The following is a 19,612-nucleotide window of genomic DNA, read 5'->3' as shown; positions in this document are numbered from 1 at the left end:
TACGTCTTTTTAAAATTCGTTTTATGGGATGTGGCGTTGCTGGCTAGGCAGGTATTTATTGCCCATCCCTAATTACCCTTAAGAAGAGATGGTGAACTGCCTTCTTGAATCGTTGCAGTCCTTGGGCTGTAGGTACCCCCACAGTCCTGTTAGAAAGGGAGTTCCAGGAGTTTGACCCACCACAGTGAAGGAATGGTGATATAGTTCCAAATCAGAATGGTGTGTGGCTTGCAGGTGGTGGTGTTCCCATGCATCTGCTGCTCTTGTCCTTCTGGGGGGCAGAGGTGGGTTTGGAAGGTGCTGGCTAAGGAGTCTTGGTGAGTTGCTGCAGTGCATCTTGTATATCGTAAACACTGCTGCCACTGTGTGTCGGTGGTGGAGAGAGTGAATGTTTGTGGATGGGGAGCCAATCAAGTGGGTTGCATTGTCCTGGATGGTGTCGGATTTCTTCAGTGTTGTTGGAGCTGCACCCATCCAGGCAAGTGAAGAGTATTCCATCACACTCCTGACTGTGTCTTGTAGATGGTGGACAGGTTTTGGGGAGTCTGGTGGTGAGTTACTCACTGCAGAATTCCCAGAATCTGACCTGCTCTTGTAGCCACAGTATTTATGTGGCTGGTCCATTTCAGTTTCTGGTCAATGGTAACCCCAGAATTTTGATAGTGGGGGAATCAGCAATGGTAATGCCTTTGAATGTCAAGGGGAGATGGTTAGATACACTCTTGTTGGAGATGGTCATTGCCTGGCACTTGTGTGGCGTGAATGTTACTTGTCACTTATCAGCTCAAGCCTGGATATTGTCCAGGTCTTGCTGCATCTGGACATAGGCTTCTTCAGTATCTGAGGAGTCGTGAATGGTGCTGAACATTGCACAATCATCAGTGAACATCCCCAATTTGAACTTTATGATGGAGGGAAGGTCATTGATGAAGCGGTTGAAGATGGATAGACCTAGGACACTACCCTGAGGAACTCCTGCAGTGATGTTGTGGGACTGTGATGATTGACCTCCAACAACCACAACCATCTTCCTTTGCGCTAGGTATGACTTCAACCAGTGGAGTTTTCCCCCTGATTCCCATTGACTCCAGTTTTGCTAGCGCTCCTTGATGCCATACTTGGTCAAATGCTGCCTTGATGTCAAGGGCTGTCACTTTCACCTCACCTCTTGAGTTCAGCTCTTTTGTCCATGTTCGGACAAAGGCTGTAATGTAGTCAGGAGCTGAGTGGCCCTGGTGGAACCAAACTGAGCATCAGTGAGCAGGTTATTGCTGAGCAAGTGACACTTGATAGCACTGTCGAGGACACCTTCTATCACTTTGCTGATGATCGAGAGTAGACTGATAGGGTGGTAATTGGCCAAGTTGGATTTATCTGGTTTTGTTTTCAGGACATACCTGGGCAATTTTCCACATTGCCGGATAGATGCCAGTGTTGTAGTTGTACTGGAACATTTTGGCTAGGGGCACGGCGAGTTCTGGAGCACAAGTTTTCAGTACTATTGCAGGAATGTTGTCCAGGCCCATAGCCTTTGCAGTATACAGTGCCTTCGGCTGTTACTTGATATCACGTGGAGTGAATCTGATTGGTTGAAGACTGGCATCTGTGATGCTGAGGAGGCTGAGATGGATCGTCACTTGACACTTTTGGCTGAAGATGGATGCAAATGCTTCAGCCTTTTCTCCTACAGGTTAAACGCACCCACAATCAGTGCAAATGGTCAAACACAAGTGGAGGTGTCCCAGACATCAGAGTCCTGACACTGGCTGAGGAGGAGGCTGCAGAAATTGTGAGAGAGACGAGAGGCAGGGCGATCACAGATGTCTCCAATTTAGGTGCCCCGCATTTGAGTCACAGCACGCCGCAAGGCCCCAGCCGTCTCCTCTGGGGAGGAAGAGGAAGACAATACCTCATAGGGTGCAGCAGCACCTACCTCTTCTTCCACCTTCGCCAGTGCAGATACATCCACACGGTCTGCGGGGGGGGGGTGTTAAGATTAGAATCTCGTTCACAATCAGGTGTGTACGACACAGACATGTCCCAGCAGCTGAGGGGATATGTGCCAGCTGGATCCCTGACAATCGGAGAACTTCTGGGGACCAGGCCCCAGCTCAGCCCCACACTCATAAAACCATAGAACCATAGGAAGATTGCAGCACAGAAGGAGGCCATTCAGTCTGTCGTGTCCATGCCGGCCGTAAAAACTAGCCACCCAATCTAATCCCACCTTCCAGCACCTGGGCCATAACCTTGTAGCTTGTAGCACTTCAGATGTATGTCCAGGTACCTTTTAAAAGAATTGAGGGTTTCTGCCTCCACCACCGTTCCTGGCAGTGAATTCCAGACACCCACCACCCTCTGGGTGAAAAAGTTTTTCCTCATGTCCCCTCTAATCCTTCTACCAATTGCCTTAATTCTGAGTCCCGTGGTAATTGACCTCCCCACTAGGGGAAACAGTTCCTTCCTGTCTAATCTATCGAGGCCCCTCATAATTTTGTACACCTCTATTAAGTCATCCCTCAGCCTTCTCTGTTCTAAGGAAAACAACCCGAGCCGATCCAATCTTTCCTCATTGCTGCAACTTTCAAGCCCTGGCAACATTCTTGTAAATCTCCTCTGAACTCTGTCCAGAGCAATTATATTCTTTCTGTAATGTGGTGAGCAGAACTCTACGCAATACTTCAACTGTGGCCTAACCAGTGTTTTATACAGTTCCAGCATTACATCCCTGCTTCCGAATTCTATACCTCGGCCAATAAAGGAAAGCATTCCATATGCTTTCTTTACCACTCTATCTACCTGTCCTGCCACCTTCAGGGACCTGTGGACATGCACTCCAAGGTCTCTCACTTCTTCTACCCCTCTCAATATCCTCCCATTTATTGTGTATTCCCTTGCTTTATTTGCCTTCCCCAAATGTATTACCTCTTACTTCTCTGGATTGAATTCCATTTGCCACTTTTCCGCTCCCTCCATCCGGCCCTGGCGATTTATCCACTTTCAAGGATGCCAGACCCTCTGGTACTCCTCTTTCATTAGGCTTATCTTATCTAATATTTCACACTCCTCCTCTTTAACTACAATGTCTGCATCAACTCTATCCTTTGTGAAGATAAAGGCAAAAAACTCATTAAGAACCCTGCCCATATCTTCTGCGTCCACATATAAGTTCCCCTGTTCATCGCTGATGGGCCCTACCCTTTCCTTAATTATCCTCTTGCTCTTAATGTACTCATAAAACATCCTCGGTTTTTTCCTTGATTTTACCTGCCAATAATTTTTCATGTCCTCTCTTTGCTTTTCTAATTTCCTCTTTTACTTTACCCCTGCACTTTCTACACTCCTCTAGGCTTCCTAAAGTATTAGGATTTTTGTGATTGTCATAAGCTTTCTTTTTCTGCTTTAACTTACCCTGTATGCTTCTGGATAACCAGGGGGGGGGGTCCAGATTTGGCTGTTCCACCCTTTATCTTTGTGGGAACATGCCTACACTGTGCCTGTTGTATCTCGTTTTTGAATGCCTCCCACTGGTTTGCCACTGATTTTCCTTCAAGTATCTGTATCCAGTCCACTTTCGCCAGGTCACCTCTCAGTTTCGTAAAGTTTGCCTCCCCCAATTTAAAAATTTTACTCCTATTTTATTTTTGTCCTTTTACATGATTATGCTAAAACTAACTATATTATAGTCACTATCTCCAAAATGGTCACCCGCTGTTACTTCATCCACCTGCCCAGCTTCATTACCAAAGACTAAATCTAGAATTGCGCCCCCTCTTGTTGGGCTTGTTATGTGCAGGCTAAAAAAGTTCTCTTGAACACAGTTCAAGATTTTGTGCCCTCGCACTGTTTGTATCCCAGTTGATATTGGGGTAGCTGAAGTCCCCAACTATTATTGCCCTATAGTTTTTGCACTCAGAAATTTGCCTCCATATTTGTTCTTCTATCTCCCTCTCACTATTTGGAGGTCTATAGTACACTCCTTGAAGTATGGCTGCCCCTTTTTTATTTCTGATCTCCACCCATATGGCCTCGTTTGATGAGTCATTTAGCATATCATCCCTCCTCAAAGCTGTTAATGATTCCTGAACTAATAATGCTACACCCCCCTCCTTTTTCATCTCCCTCTCTATCCTGCCTGAAAACTCTATATCCAGGGATATTGAGCTGCCATTCTTGCCCCTCTTTAAGCAAGTTTCCGTTATAGCAATGATATTGTATCGCCATGTGTCTGTGTGTGCCCTCAGCTCATCGGCTTTATTTACTATACTCCTTGCATTTAAATAAATACCTTTTAAAACTGCCAAATTCCTGTGCTGCACACTTTTTAACTTTTGCTTCTTCGGTCTTCCAGAGTCACTTGCTAATTTTCTGTCTCCTGTTCCCTGCCCTGAAATTATCCTATCTGAGATTGCCCTCAGGTTCCCATCCCCCTACCAAACTAGCTTAAACCATCCCCAACAGCACTAGCAAACCTCCTGCGAGGATATTTGTCCCAGTTCTGTTCAGGTGTAGACCATCCGCCTTGTACAGGTCCCACCTTCCCCAGAACCAGTCCCAATGTCCCAGAAATCTGAAGCCCTCCCTCCTACACCATCTCTCCAGCTACGTATTCATCTGGTGTATTTTCCTATTTCTATACTCACTAGCATGTGGCCTTGGGAGTATTCCGGAGATTACTACCTTTGAGGTCCTGCTTGCTAATCTCGTTCCTAAACTCAGCCTGTAGGACCTCATCCCTCTTCCTTTCTATATCGTTGGTACCACCACAACCTCTGATTGTGCACCCTTGCCCTCCAGAATGCTCTGTAGTCGCTCGATGATATCCTTTTGCACCAGGGAGGCAACGTACCATCCTGGAATCATATCTGCGACCACAGAAACACCTATCTGTTCCCCTAATTATAGAATCCCCTATCACTATTGCTCTCTTGTTCTTTCTCCTCCCTCCCTGCACAGCTGAGCCACCCATGGTTCTCTGGTCATGACTCTCGCTGCACTCACCAGCGGAATCCTCTCTCCCATCAGTACTCAGAACTGAATACTGGCGAGAAAGTGGGATGTTCTCCGGGGTCTCCTGCACTACCTGCCTTGACTTTCTTGTCTGTCTGGCAGCCACCCAGTCTCTCTCTGCCTGTGCTCTCTTAAGTTCGGGGGTGACTACCTCCTGAAACATGCTATCCATATAGTTCTCTGCCTCGCAGATGCACCAGTGACTGCAGCCACCGCTCGAGTTCTGAAACCCGGAGCTCAAGGTTCTGCAGCCGGTGACATTTCATGCAGATGTGCTTGTCAAGGATACATGGTGCGTCCACGATTTCCCACATACCACAGGAGGCATGTTCCACTTGGCCGAGCTGCCCTGCTATTACTTAGCTTTACTAACTCATTACTGCTAGTGTAACAAGTGGAATAACTTACCAATTACTTGCAAATTAGCTTCTTTCCTTGTACTGTGGAGGCTGAAAAGAAAAGACTGCAAAGAGCACCTCCTTCCCCTCGTCAGTGAAATCCCTCACACATAACTCACAAGCCTCACACTGTCCAAACAGTACTATTCTAATTAGTAATTATTAATAAATTACACTAATTAAAAGAAACCTTAGTGGTACTAACCTTATCATTTACAAGGTAGCTATTTGAGTTTTTTTAAAAATAGAACTTTTCTCTGATTTTTTAAAGTTATTTACAGGTGATAACAGCTGTTACTTACCAACCAATCATCTTACAGATTGCTGTGATGTCACTGTTAGTTTTTTTCACTTTTTAAACCCAGCGCATGAGGACACACAGACAGAGAGAGACTGCTGCCGCTGCTCCGCTCCTCAGTTTGGTAAGGGTCTTGAGCCCAGCTCTTTATTTCTCCAGGTCCCGCTCCGGATCCGCCTCCTCCCAGGTCCGCTGCCGACTGCTGCTGCTCTGCTCTGCGTCTCTCATCTGTTTGTTGCTACGTGAAGTCTGCTGGATGTGCAGCAAAGCCAAGTGGAAAATATGTTGGAGATGCCTGAGCTCATGTATGGTTTTGCGTGTGCCATGGAGGAGTCCGTGCAAGCCATGGTGTCATTCAAATTCCAGGCATATGAGCATATGGCTTCCTCTGTTGAGAGTTTGGCGTGCGCCGTGGTGAGTCTGGTTGATCACTCGAGCCATATCCGCTCTGACCTGTACTCCATTGCTGTTGCCGTGGGCTCCATTCAACAGAGTCTATGCGGGAGGGGGATGAGGAACCCGGACCTCCCTCCAGGTGCTCCTTCCCCTCAGGGAGACAGGCAGGTGCCATCGTGCACACAGATGGAGGAGGAGCACGTGCCAGCTGCCCCGGGCCATCCTCTCAGGACACCCCCAGAGAAAGCAGTGTCTTGTCCTCCCCCCCACTGCATTGACCCCCTTACCTCCAGCAGGCGAGCACACGGGGGATACTCACGCACCATGGCTGCAGAACCCCAATAGGGTGGAACTATCAAGGCCCCATTCCTCCAGAGGACACCGCCACAATCATCCACAGCAATGGGGCAGCACGCTGAGCAGACTGCCTCCACCTCAGCAGCTAATGTCGGGGTAGCACCTAGACATACTGGTAGGAAATGGAAACAGAAACAGTTTTGAGCACGAAGGTGGCATGGGTGCTGTAAATATTGTGTACATATTGCAGAAATTTAAATACGCCTTTATTTACTTAAATATTTGATGCACTCTCGCAAATCATTTTTTTTTTCATATGAAAAGGACAATATTTATTGGAGGCCTGTTGCAGGAATACATTGATGCTTGCAAAGCATTTCAGTAAGTGTCCATTTATCATTGCTATTTCATCCTTCAGTCTTCAATGATGGCTGTTCGTTGTTTGCAGATTTTTCACTTTTCTCACTGCCAACATGCCTTACATTCATGGTTCTGTGGTCACACCCTTACTTTCCTTGCATTGGTGTGTTCTCGGTTCCAACCTAGCCCTGAGAAGATTTGATCTGCTGGTCACATCAAAGTGCTGCAACATTGTAGCTTCCTATGTGCGTGGGTTAATGCTTTGATACAGGACAATTTTTCCAATGGAGATGCAGGCCTCATTTAATGAAGTGGATAGCATACAGGCCGTTGTCGTATAAGGGTATCAAAGGGTTAATCTTGAGACAATGTAAGGATTACTGCCTATCATGATGATGTAAGAGATCATGTGGGAGAGACTCAAGAATAGTTACAGCGTGGCTTTTGAAGGAGATACACAGGCTATTGTGGAGTGTATATAGTTACTATACAATAAAGATTAATGTTTAAACAATACTGTCTAAGAACCTCTCTGGCTAGACTCTATATGGTGGCAGCATAAAGAACCAAAATATATAACATGATGAATAGTGCTGGGATCGAAGTCTTCTACCCAGAAGAGAAAATTTGAATCAACAATCATCATTCAGCCCGAAGAGAAGAAACATTAAAACAAGTAGCTGAAAAGAAAAACAAACTACATACCATAGAAAGTGGAGCAAAGCTCCATAGAATTGGAGCGTGGCTGAAAAGCAAGCGATTGGATGAGTTATTGTGCCAATAATTGAGAAATCGCAGTTTTAAAAAAAGTCTTTGATGAGCTTAAAAAATTAATTTTCTAAAGGTGAGCGAGAGAAAAAAAGGAGAAAACCCTGAAAAGCGTGCAAACTGAAAAAGAAGTCAGATACAAAAAGAAAACAAAGTGCGGGAACCCCCAAACACAGCAGAGTCGCCATTAACGCAGCAAAGCTGAAGGAAAAAAATCATTAAAGTAGTCAAACTTGTGGGTAAATAAATAATCTCTTACTCTCAAAAAGCAAAGGGAAAACCCTTGAACCGTCAATCGAACAGCTCTGTCAATTCTAATAGGCAGCTGTGTAAATATTTCAGTGAACTGCTTAAACAAAGGGAAAACCCCTAGCGAGCCTACAAAAAAACAAATAGGGAACACTCTCAAGGACCTGCTACACTCCATCAAAGCAAGCTAGCCTGAAAAGAAGAGTTTCTTCAAGGGGAGTACTTTGAAAACTCTATAAATTTTTTTTAAATGGATCAAAAATTGGGAGTGCCAGAGAGTTTAAAAAATCACAAGGGATCCAATCAGTGGCGCAGTGGTTAGCACCGCAGCCTCACAGCTCCAGCAACCCTGGTCCAATTCTGGGTACTGCCTGTGCGGAGTTTGCAAGTTCTCCCTGTGACTGTGTGGGTTTTCGCCGGGTGCTCCGGTTTCCTCTCACAACCAAAGACTTGCAGGTTGATAGGTAAATTGGCCATTATAAATTGCCCCTAGTATAGGTAGGTGGTAGGGGAATTGTGAGGATGTGGTAGGAATATGGGATTAATGTAGGATTAGTATAAATGGGTGGTTGATGGTCAGCACAGACTCGGTGGGCTGGAGGGCCTGTTTTAGTGCTGTATCTCTGAATAAAACTGGAAAATACGAGGTAAAGATTCCTCAGATACTGAATTGCATTGAAATTAGACAACAGGTCAGAAATAGAGCAAGTGAATACGTTATATTTAATTGGTGCTGTAGCTAATGATATAATAGCAAGACTATTGATGAAACATCAGCAAAATTCAATTAAAAGATTGTGATTCCTACTTCAATTTGCACAGCAATAACAGACCAATCATATGAGGTGAAAAAAGACCTTGGTACAGGGCTGAACAAGAGGCACCAGGAGAAAAGGTACACTGGCGGGGGGAGAGCGAAAGATGCCTTTAAACCCTGCCAGCACTGTGGTGCAAAATCTTCCCACAGGCCTGAACAATGTCCTGCCAATAGAACAGAATGCTTATTGCAGAAAAATAGGGCATTACAGTAAGATGTGCTGAAATAAAATCTAGACTACCTCAAGCTCTAAAGGAAAAGTGGTTAAGAATAGAGAGGTAAATGAAGTTACGCAACCTCCTGCAGCAGACCAATCAAAATATTTTCTGGGTGAGATCAATGATCTGAAACAAATATTTTGGTCAGCAGACATAGATGTCAACGGACATATCACTAATTTCAAACTTGACACTGGAGCAAGTGTGATGGTCCTGTCAGACAAAGAGCCATGGTTTTCCACACACTTCTTGCAACCAAGAGAAACTCAGTTACATGGCCCAGGAGGTGTTGTACCTGAAGTAAAGGGGAAGTTACAAGCAACACTTCAATATAAAGAAACGCAGATATTAGAAATATTGTATGTCCTAAGAAATCAGGAGTTTTCATTCTTAAGTAGAAGAGTTTGTATTGACCTTCATATTTTAAAGAAAGTTGAAGATAAACAAGAAGATTCCAGGAACCAGGACAGAGGGAGAGCCCGCCAACCTGACCTGAGCACTGCAGAGAGTCCAGATTCCACCAGAGAGCCCGCACAATGCAGAGAGAACCCATACAACACAGCACAGCATGCCAAGCCGCTCAAAGATTACCAGAGAGAGAAAGAGAAATGCAACAAGTTCCTACAGGAGTGCTACATGGACAGAGAACTTGGGAAGAAGCAAGTCCAACAAAATTGTCAGGTTCACAGACAAGATCAAAAAGAACCTCTAATTTCAGCCCAATTCCCAACTAGACCGTGGGAATGGTTGGTAATGGTTTTATTCTTCAGTGAGAAAAGATCCTATCTAATTATAGTTGGTTACTTCTCAAGATGGATTGAAGTTAAGCAGATGTACACACAACAATTGAAGCAGTCATCAGAGTTTTACAAGAAGTTTTCGCAACACATGGTGTACCTGATCAGATAGTACCTGATAATGGACCACAATTTGCAAACGATTACTTCACGCACTTTGCAGAAGAATGTGGATTTGTTCACCTAACATCCTAAGTATCCACAATCAAATGGAGAAGCTGAATGATCAGTTAGAACCATTAAAATTACGTTGATGAAAAATCAAGATTTACAATTGGCACCAGTGATATACAGAACGACTCCATTATTGTGCAGATTAGCACCATCAGAACTTTTAATGGGAAGAAAACTTTGAGACCAATTCTATCCAAGAAATTACTTCCAGGATTGCAAAGCAATGATTATCATAAAGTACAAGACAAAGAGAAGTCATATCAAAACAAACAGAACCATAATTATAACAGAAGATACTGTACAAGACACCTACCAAAGTTGTCAGAAGAGCAAAAGGTGTTGCTATGACATCAAAATAGAGAAGGGGTAATTCTCCAGAAAGACGGGAATCAGCAACGATCTTATCTAGTACGAACTCAAGAAGGAAAAATAGAAGGAATTTTATTCCTTTACATCAAAGATATCACTCAGTCTTACAATTAGACGATTCAGATGATGAACTGAAAATTCAAAAAGCACCGAATGCTACAAACCTCAGTGAAGGCCGCCCAAGTCAAGAAACAAGGGATCAGAGAAAGACGACCAATCTTCCACATCTGATGACAAGATCAGGGAGAGTTGTGAAGCCTCCTGACAGGTTGAATCTATGAAGTCAGAGACTTGGGGAAGATGGGGTAACAGGTAAATAAAAAGTGAATCTATGTAAGTATATATCGGGATAAAGACTTGGCGGGAGATGTAGTATAAGGGTATCAAAGGGTTAATCTTGACGGGATGTAAAGATTACCGTCCACCATAATGCCGTAAGAGATCATGTGGGCGAGACTCGAGAGCAGTTACAGCATGGCTTTTGAAGGAGATACACAGGCTAGTATGGAGTGTATATAGTTACTGTACAATAAAGATTAATGTTTAACTATACAGTCTAAGAACCTCTCTGGCTAGATTCTATATAGTGGCAGCATAAAGGGCTGGATTTTGTTCTCCCCCAGGCGTCAGGTTCCATGGTGGGAGGGGGGGACCTGAAGATGCCTCTTGCAGAGAGCCACCACATACCCCGATGCCAGGAAAACCCAGCCCAATATTGCCGACAGTGGTTAGGCCCTGTGGCAGCCCCTGCCTCTCGGCAACGGGACCCCCATTTGAATATTTAAATAAATTAAAATTAGACCACCAGACGTCCCACTTTGTCTCAGTGGCCGGCACTCCCGTGTCTTCAGATCCCTATCAGGGTAAACGAGGTGGAATGCTGGTGGGGAGGAGAGTGGAGGCAAATTTCTCAGTGTGTGCTGGGGGGGGGTGGGGGGGTGGGTAGCGGAAACGGGATCAAAATAATGTGTGTAGGGGATGGTGGGAAGTGTTATAGTTTAAAGTTTGTGCAGTTTGGGGGAACAAGGTCAGATGGACAAGGGAAGTGTTTTGGGGGGAAAGGGCAAATAATTAATGTTATTGTTATTGGGGGGTGGGTGGGATAGGGGCCGAAGAAATGTCTGTATTTCTTTTCATTCGATTTACCTTTAAATATTTAAATTTCCCAGTAGGTCTGACAGCCCTTTAAAAATGGCCTCAGCGCCTGCCCACAGGCAGCTGACGCCATTGCCGGGGATGGGGGGGGTGTGGGGGCGGGTCACCCTGGCTTTTTAAATGAGCTGCTGAATGGAAGATTGCAGCGGCTCTGCAACATGTGGGCCGTGCGTGTGGGCTACCATCTTTTTTGCCCATTCAGCCCAAAGAACCAAATATATAACAGCCATCAGGTAGATTTCCACTGCAGGTTCATGTGCTGTTGTCAGAAGAGACCTTTTTGATTACAGCAATGAATAAGACCGCATGCGTGTGTGAACATATTTGGAGAATGTTTTTTTTCTCATACCAACATTCCTTTATGAAGTGGCTTAATAAAGACTAAAATGTGCAAATATGAGGTTTTCCCTGTTGGCCCTTGCATGTCTCTCCGTGGCCCTCATATCTATAACCACATTGCTGGCATTGTTGTCCTCCTGATTTATGTATTGAGTGAATGCAAATCCCTGGAGCCAAGTGATAGACTCATTTGCTGAATTCATGCTGATTAGTTCACCACTTAGTCTGTAGAGGGGACACTCTCAGTAATGTGCAGCATTGTTTGTGTCTCTCCACAAATGCATAAGTGGTTTGTACTGAGGCCCCAGCAGTGAAGGTTGGCAGAACAGGGGCTCTGGCTTGTCTTGAACCTGTTTAACAAGGACCACTCTCACTGTGGTAGTTCAAAGCCTGCCATTCAACAGATGGGGTTTGTCACAAGTAACTTGTTAGTGATTTCCCATGTTTCCCATTCCTTGATCCAAAGAATGTCTGCTGGTAGATCTTGCTCAGGAAGGTTGCTCCATATGGAGTGCCGAGATGGAAGACAGGTAGTAGGTGGATTGAACACGTCATTATGGAGTGGTAAGTAAGGCGTAGCATGGAAGGTTTCAACCAGCTTGTGGGTTTTCATCAATCGGTGAATGTGTGGGAGAGTGATGTTTGCGAGGACAGGATGCCAGGGGAGGGGTGTTGAGCAGAGGATTCCAGTTATGATGCGCATTATTGCATTCAATTGAGTATCAACAAGATATGTGTGTGATGACCTATGCCAAACAGATGCACAGTACTCTGCTGCTGAGTATGGTAAGGCAAGTGCTGAGGTCTGCAGTGTTGTGGCAGCAGTGTCCCACATAGATCCAGCAAGTTTGGTTAATACATTGTTTCTGGTTTTGATCTTTGCTGCTGTTTTCTTCAGATGCTCCTGGAAAGACAAAGTCCTAAGCAGAGTAATTCCTTCTCCTCACCCTCAACATAGTCGTCCTCATCTAAGGAGGATTGGTGTTCCTACTGTTCCTCTGCCTGCAGAATGTTGCCGCATCTAATTGCAAGGTTGTGCAAGCAACAGCAGATAACGATTATTCATGACACCCTCTATAGCGCGTACTGAAGAGCCCCTCCAGACCAGTCAAGGCAGCAAAAGTGCATTTTCAGCATGCCAATGGTGTGTTCAATGATGGCCATGGTGGATGTGTGAGCGACATTGTACCTCGCTTCAGCAGTGCTTTGGGGATGACGTACTGGTGTCATCAACTATGTACAAAGTGGTCACCCAGGATCCATCTGGTTCATCGAAAACTGCTGGCAGCTGGGAGTTCCTCAAAATATAGGAGTCATGACAGCTCCCTGAGAAACAAGTGCAAGCATGCATGATTCTTCTCCTGTGGTTGCGAACCAGTTGTACGTTTAAAGAGTGGAAGCCTTTATGATTCACAAATGCAACAGGCTGTCCCAGGGAGCACTAATGGCCACATGAGTACAGTCGAGCACCTCTTGCACTCTAGGGAACCCAGCGATGACGCCTAAGACCGCAGACCTTGCTGCCTGGCTGTCCTCATCTACAGGTAAGTAGATGAAATCATCGGCACGTCAAAATAGGGCATTGGTCACATCTTTGATGCACCTGTGGGTCACAGACTGCGAGATGCCACAAATTTTGCCCTTTGATCCCTGGAAGGCCCTGCTGGCTAAACAACTGAGTGCAGCAGTCACCCTGAGGGCAATTGGCATGGGATTCCCATCAAACCCAAGCGGTTACAGGTTGTTATATGTTTGGTTCTGTATGTTGCCACTGTACATAGTCTTGCCAGAGAGGTTCGTAGACTACAGTATTTAAACATTAATAGTTATTTCATAATAACTATATACACTCCACACTAGCCTGTGTGTCTCCTTCAAAAACCACATTGTAACTTTTTTCGAGTCTATCCCACATGATCTCTCACCTCATCATGGTGGGCAGTAATCTTTACATTCTCTTAAGATTAACTCTTTGATACCCTTATACTACACAGGTCATGTTGCAGGATCCACAAATTTCTGTGACTATTTCACATGACATCCTTAGACATCTCTGGCATTGCCTTGCTGACATTTGAAAGTAATTTGTCCTTGTCCTGAGGATGTGATGATATGCCAGTGCCCGTCTTCGATAAGGACGTTCCTGGATGTTATCATTCAGAGCATCCTCACCTTCCTGCTCTTCGTTAGAGAAAAGAGCCCCCCTTAGTCGCTCCCTCTTCTCTTCTTCCCGAAGTACTAGACAAATTGGGTGTATGAGACCCATGTTAATGCAGCTTTTCAAAAAATGAAGTAAGCAGAGAGTTGCCAGGCAGCTGAATCAGTGAGGCAATGAGCAGTTCGCTTTTATGTACCTTAGAATTGCAGCCAGGTGGAAATGTGACCCACTATCCTTGTCTCCTCCCACTCTCTTGCAAACCTGGTTTGCATTATCACTGGAGAAAATGGTCCGTGCACAATTTAGGAAAAGTCTCCCACCTTCCAATCTCCTCCTGCAATCTTCCAGCCTGAACCCATCACCCTTTACCCACCAATGTAACCTTAACCCTTCCCTCTGTTCCCATTGAACCTCTCGCCATTACCTTGCACAGGATCACAATCAATTTATTCATGCCATCCCTCCCACTGTTCCTACTCCCATTACCATCGACATGCGAATTCCCACCCTTGATTTTCCTCATATCCACTTTAATATTATTGCCCCTCCCTATTTGTAGAATACCTAACCTTAAGTCTCAGAATCCATTTGCTCCCATTGACTGTGACTGTTCCCTCTGCCAGCCAGTACCCTGAATTTGCCCCACAGGTCCTGGCATTGACAGCACTTATCCCTCCCTTTAGGCCGCTCATGACCATCCGTTAACTGTAATACTCAAATCAACCCATCATCCCCATGGGCACCCACATCTAGTTTCAGCAGCAATAACAGCCACGACACACCCTGGACGCTCCCCTCCTCCCTCCCCTGCTCCTCCATGTGCCTGATAACCCCACCCTGTCCTCCTAGTATCCTCCCCTGTTCCTTCATGCACCCGATCACCCCACCCTTTGTTTTCCCCTCCCCCTCCCCTCCATGCACCCGATCACCCCACCCTGTCCTCCCCAAGTAGCCTCCCCTCCTCCTCCATGCACCCAATCACCACACCCTGTCCTCCCTGAGTACTGCTCCTCCATGTGCACACCCCCATGCCACCATCCCCTGAGAAGAATCGCCCTTGCTGGTGCACAGCCTGGAACCAAACATCATTCCAATGTTGGCACTCGTTTTGCCGATGAGTTCAAGAAAGAAAAACATTGACCTTAGACTCAACTGCAGAAGCCGACTGTTGCACCTCCCCTTGAAACAAACGTGAACCGGGTGGCACGGGAATATTGCTCACCATTCACTTAATCTGACAGGTAGGGCTTAATTGGAACTAAGTGTAGGGTAATGAGTATTCATGGCATGTAAATGACTGCAAAGCTGCTGTCCGCCGCCATGCGGGGGGAATCCCGGGCCGATGCAAACACGCCACCGACTTAATTTCGGTAAAAACATCCCTCTGTCAGGGATCTGAAAAAACACCTCCCACCTAATTAAATCACCCCAGACACCACACATTCTGTTCTTGAAGAATCCATAAAATACCACCCGTTAATTCTTTCTTTCTCCACAGATGTTGCCAGACCTGCTGTGCATTTCCAGTACTTTCTGTTTTTATTTCGGATTTCCAACATCTGCAGTATTTTGCTTTCAATAGACTAAGCGCTGTGCGTCACTAGAGTAGGCCTCTTGAGGAAATGTTTGTTTACATGGGGGCAGTCCCAGTTGACAGAAGCTCCAACTAAGAATGGATCATAAGGGAATCCTCGCGATTCCCCAATTGCTAACATATTTTAATCCTGAACAAAATGAGCCCAATTTTAACTGTTGTGCCATTGAAATACTGCTGCCCATGTTGAAATGTGTAAACAAGTGATTCACTACTTATTCCACAGTGGGTGTCTTGGACGAATGACCCAAGTCTGGGAGGAATTGAGAGTTGTAAATCTCGTTTACAAGCTGCAGATCCAGACTTTGGTGAGTAGAGAATTAATTTACTTTTCCCATTGATGCCCAAGCTTTTGAGAGAGATTGAGGTTGTGAAGTAAAAACTTTAATGAAGACATTATAAGACAATTCCATGGGAAAATATTGTGAAATATATATTTTTTATATTGAAAGCAGTATTTGAAAACAACAAAAATTGAAAAGAATGGATTTGGAAGTCACAATTAGTTTTAAAGCACTGAAGATTGGAAATGTTTTATGCTCACACAAGTTGTTCTGCACAAACTTTGTCAGATTTCGTGAGGTTTGCCTTGTGAATTATGCAGACTGAGCTCCTGGCCTGGATTGGATTTGCCAATGGAAGCTTTCTGTCAGGAGTGAGAAATAAAATGCAAATGCAGTTCTTAAAAGCTATAACTATTATTACATTCACTCAACTAATTCCTGGTGAAGGGATTCCCAATGAGGAGAGATTGAGTAGACTGAGACAGTATTCCCTGGAATTTAGAAGAATTGAAACATAAAATTTTAATTGGCTTGATAGGGTAGATGCTGGAAGGATGTTGCCACTGCCTGGGCGGTATTAGTAGGTCATAGTCACAGATTAAGGGATCAGCTATTTAGGACTGAGATGAGGAGAAATTTCTTCATTCAAAGGATTGTGGGTCTTTACAATTCTCTACCCCAGAGGGCTGTTAAGGCTCAGCCATTGAACATATCGCTGGATAGATGTTTGGATCGAGGGGAATTAAGGAATTTGGGGATAGTGCGGCAAGGTCGAATTGGGGTAGAGGATCAGCTATGATCGTGTTGAATGGCGGAGCAGGCTTGAGAGCCGAATGGCCAACTACTGTATTTATTTCTTATGTTCTTTTATCTAAAGGGTTGCTTAATTCTTGGCTGGGTATAAACCCGGAAGGTAAAAAACAGAATATATCCATTTTGTGATGCTGCTTTGGAGGTGCTTCTGTAAGAGGTGTTCCAAAGAATGTTTGAGATTTGAGCAGGGGTGGAGAGGAGGCCATACTGAATATACTCACTTTGGACATAAATGTATATGCACATTTTACCAGCTGTATTATCAAGGGTTGACTGAGTGTACCCACTTTTCTTTTTGGGACTGTGGCATGGATGAGGATTGAACATAATAGGAAATGGTTCCATTCAATTAACATACAGTTTGTGTGTAACAATCAGCATTATGTGTCAGTTCAATGTCAAAAGGATATGGAAGCAATTGAAGTAAAAAAAAAGCCTAAAGAAATTTTCCAAGGTAGAACTAGCCAGTATTTCACTAAAAAAAGTAGTTAGACACATTGGGCTGGATTTTGTTCTCCCGCTACCGAGAGCGGCTGCAGGTGCACAAAATGACAGCAGTCCCACCTGTGAGGTTAGCAGATGTGCCGCCGCGATTACGTGACGGGTGACTATTTAGCATAATGATGGCACTTGTCCCCCCCCTCCCCAATCACATGGTGGGGGCGTCTCCTGATGTTGCACTGCAGAAGTCCCTCCTTCCCCCCCTTTCCCACAACAGTAACCATTTGCAGAGTTCCCTTCTTCACTCAGATCTGCAGATTGAGCTCAGCAGCAATGTCCACTGTGAAAACATTCCACACGATAACAGTGGATAACAGCGGATAACCTCCCTAACCTTTGCAGGAACCGATGACTCGCCTCGGTGGCGCCAGCTTTTCAAAGACGGGAAAGTGAAGGCACGTGAGTGCCGCACGTCATGCATAAGATTGCAAACACCTGGTAAGATTGTGGTGAATTATATATAAATTCATGCAGAACAGTGTGTAACAGATTTAGATTACGATCCCATCACGTTGTGATGGAAGTGCCATCACGGAACTTCGCCGCCTCCAAGAAAATCGGAAACTGGCCTTACTGCATCAGGTTTCATGGTGGACAACTCCGCACCAATTCTCCAGTCCCTCCAACCGGCCAAAAAACCTACCTTCTAGTGGAGCATAAAATCCAGCCCATCTTCTGGGCCACCTTGAGTTTCCACTTGGCCTGTTTCCAAGCTTCACCTGAAGCCCATGCTTCAGATGGAAACCCTTTATTCCTGCCACTTACAACTGGAGCAGCTGTTGCATTACCATTTTTAGAAGTGCCTACAACCCAACCTTATAACACAATCTGCATGCATTATGCATATTCATTCACTCAAACACAAGCTGTGATACACGGTTATAAAAGCAAAATACTGCAGATGCTGGAAATCTGAAATAAAAACAAGAAATGCTGGAAATACTCAGCAGGTCTGGCAGCATCTGTGGAGAGAGAAGCAGAGTTAATGTTTCAGGTCAGTGACCCTTCACCAGAACTCATCTGAGATACAGGGTGCACACTTGACTCTTGCTCTTTGCATGCTCTTCAAAAATCTTCAACATCTCAACAATGCTTTTATACTTGTCGGACAAGGTAGTGCTTAGGAGGGAGGAGCAAATCTGAACTGCTCCCTAATTTTGGACTTTGAATCCATTCGAACAGATTATACTTGATGTCCTTCATGGAAGAACAGAGAGAGAGTCAGGATTAAGCTTCGAGCTAGTACCATCTTTTGCCTATGGTTTCACTTGTGTGCACGTACACACACATATCTTATTATTAATTTGAGAACTAAAAATTCCTGATAATGAAGGAGAAATTAAACTCAGAATTTTCTTAAAATTGCCATTTGGTGAGAAATATATTGTCAATTGGTAGGTCCCAGAAACAGCACCAGCCAAAGAACCAGAAGCAATACTATAAAGACCCAAAACAGTAGACATTTCACATATATTTAAATCCAATGGTTATATTGACCAATTTTCTCTACTCTGTAAAAGTAATGAAACAAATTTTGCACAATGGAAACCACATTGTCTCTACAAGGTCAGTGACTCTAGGGCAATGCTGTTAATGTTAAAGGGCAATGCTGTTTCCAGTTAGTGTTCTCATTGAGCGAATGATGTATGGTAGGAGGCGTCCACAAGGAGAGAAAACGATGCAGAAAATGGGGTGAGGTGAATTCACAAATTACTCCAGAGAAATTTATGGATGTTGGCCGTAAAAATTGTTGCCTGTTTTGCCCCTCATTAATGGTTTCTCACTCTCATTTTGCTTTTTAATTATTCTTTATCTTTGCTTCATTTTTCTCATCTCATTTCTCACACCTCTTTGCCTATCAAACACTACATTTCTCTGTTTGACTTCCTGTCCTATCCTCCTCCTCCCTTTCTCGCTCAGTAATGGGGCAGGTGATCATAAATGGGCTGGAGGTGATTGGCACAGCAAACTCTGTTTGGCAGGATAAGGATCTGGATGCTGCGATCAAGAGGATGGTTGGACTTTCAGAGACACAAGAGATCACCGAACGGGAACGTCTCCATGTGGAAGCTCTGGACATGTTTGCAAAAGGGTAAGGAGAGTTACTTAGAGGCACGCTTTCTATTTGTAGCTACAGTGAGGATTTCCTTTAGTGCCTATGACTAACAGTTATGAGCACTCAACATTTTTTTTATTTGTTCATGGGATGTGGGTGTCACTGGATGGCACATTTCCTTCCCTAAAGGACATTAGTGAACCAGATAGGTTTTTACAACAATTGCGATGGTTTCATGGTCACCATTAGACTAGCTTTTACTTCCAGATTTATTAATTGAGTTCAAATTTCACCATCTGCCGTGGTGGTATTCAAACCCATGTCCCTAGAGCATTAGCCTGGGAGTCTGGATTACTAGTGACACTACCACTACACCACCGCCTCCTCTATTGGTTCTGATTATTCAAAAGGATAATCGACTTCGTATGGAAAGTGATTTTGATATAGGTAGTACAGTGCCACCATTTAAAATGCCTACTCTTGTGGTGGGCAATAACCAATAGTAGGTAAATTCCCATAAACATTCCCATCACCATAGAAATCATTTATAAAGACACAACT

General features: G+C 44.6%; 1 long non-coding RNA gene across 1 annotated transcript; it reads left to right on the top strand.

Annotated features, from left to right (window-relative positions):
* Positions 1 to 5,773: 5,773 nt before the first annotated feature.
* LOC137379641 (uncharacterized) lies at positions 5,774 to 18,943 on the top strand. Its single transcript, XR_010976876.1, has 3 exons — positions 5,774 to 5,830; positions 15,624 to 15,705; positions 18,916 to 18,943. It is a non-coding gene; the product is annotated as an uncharacterized lncRNA (long non-coding RNA).
* Positions 18,944 to 19,612: the final 669 nt, after the last annotated feature.

This window comes from Heterodontus francisci, chromosome 18, assembly GCF_036365525.1.
Source record: "Heterodontus francisci isolate sHetFra1 chromosome 18, sHetFra1.hap1, whole genome shotgun sequence".
Taxonomy (NCBI): Eukaryota; Metazoa; Chordata; class Chondrichthyes; order Heterodontiformes; family Heterodontidae; genus Heterodontus; species Heterodontus francisci.
The sequence above is the reverse complement of the archived record's forward strand: the minus strand, read 5'-3'. Positions and strand labels throughout refer to the sequence as shown.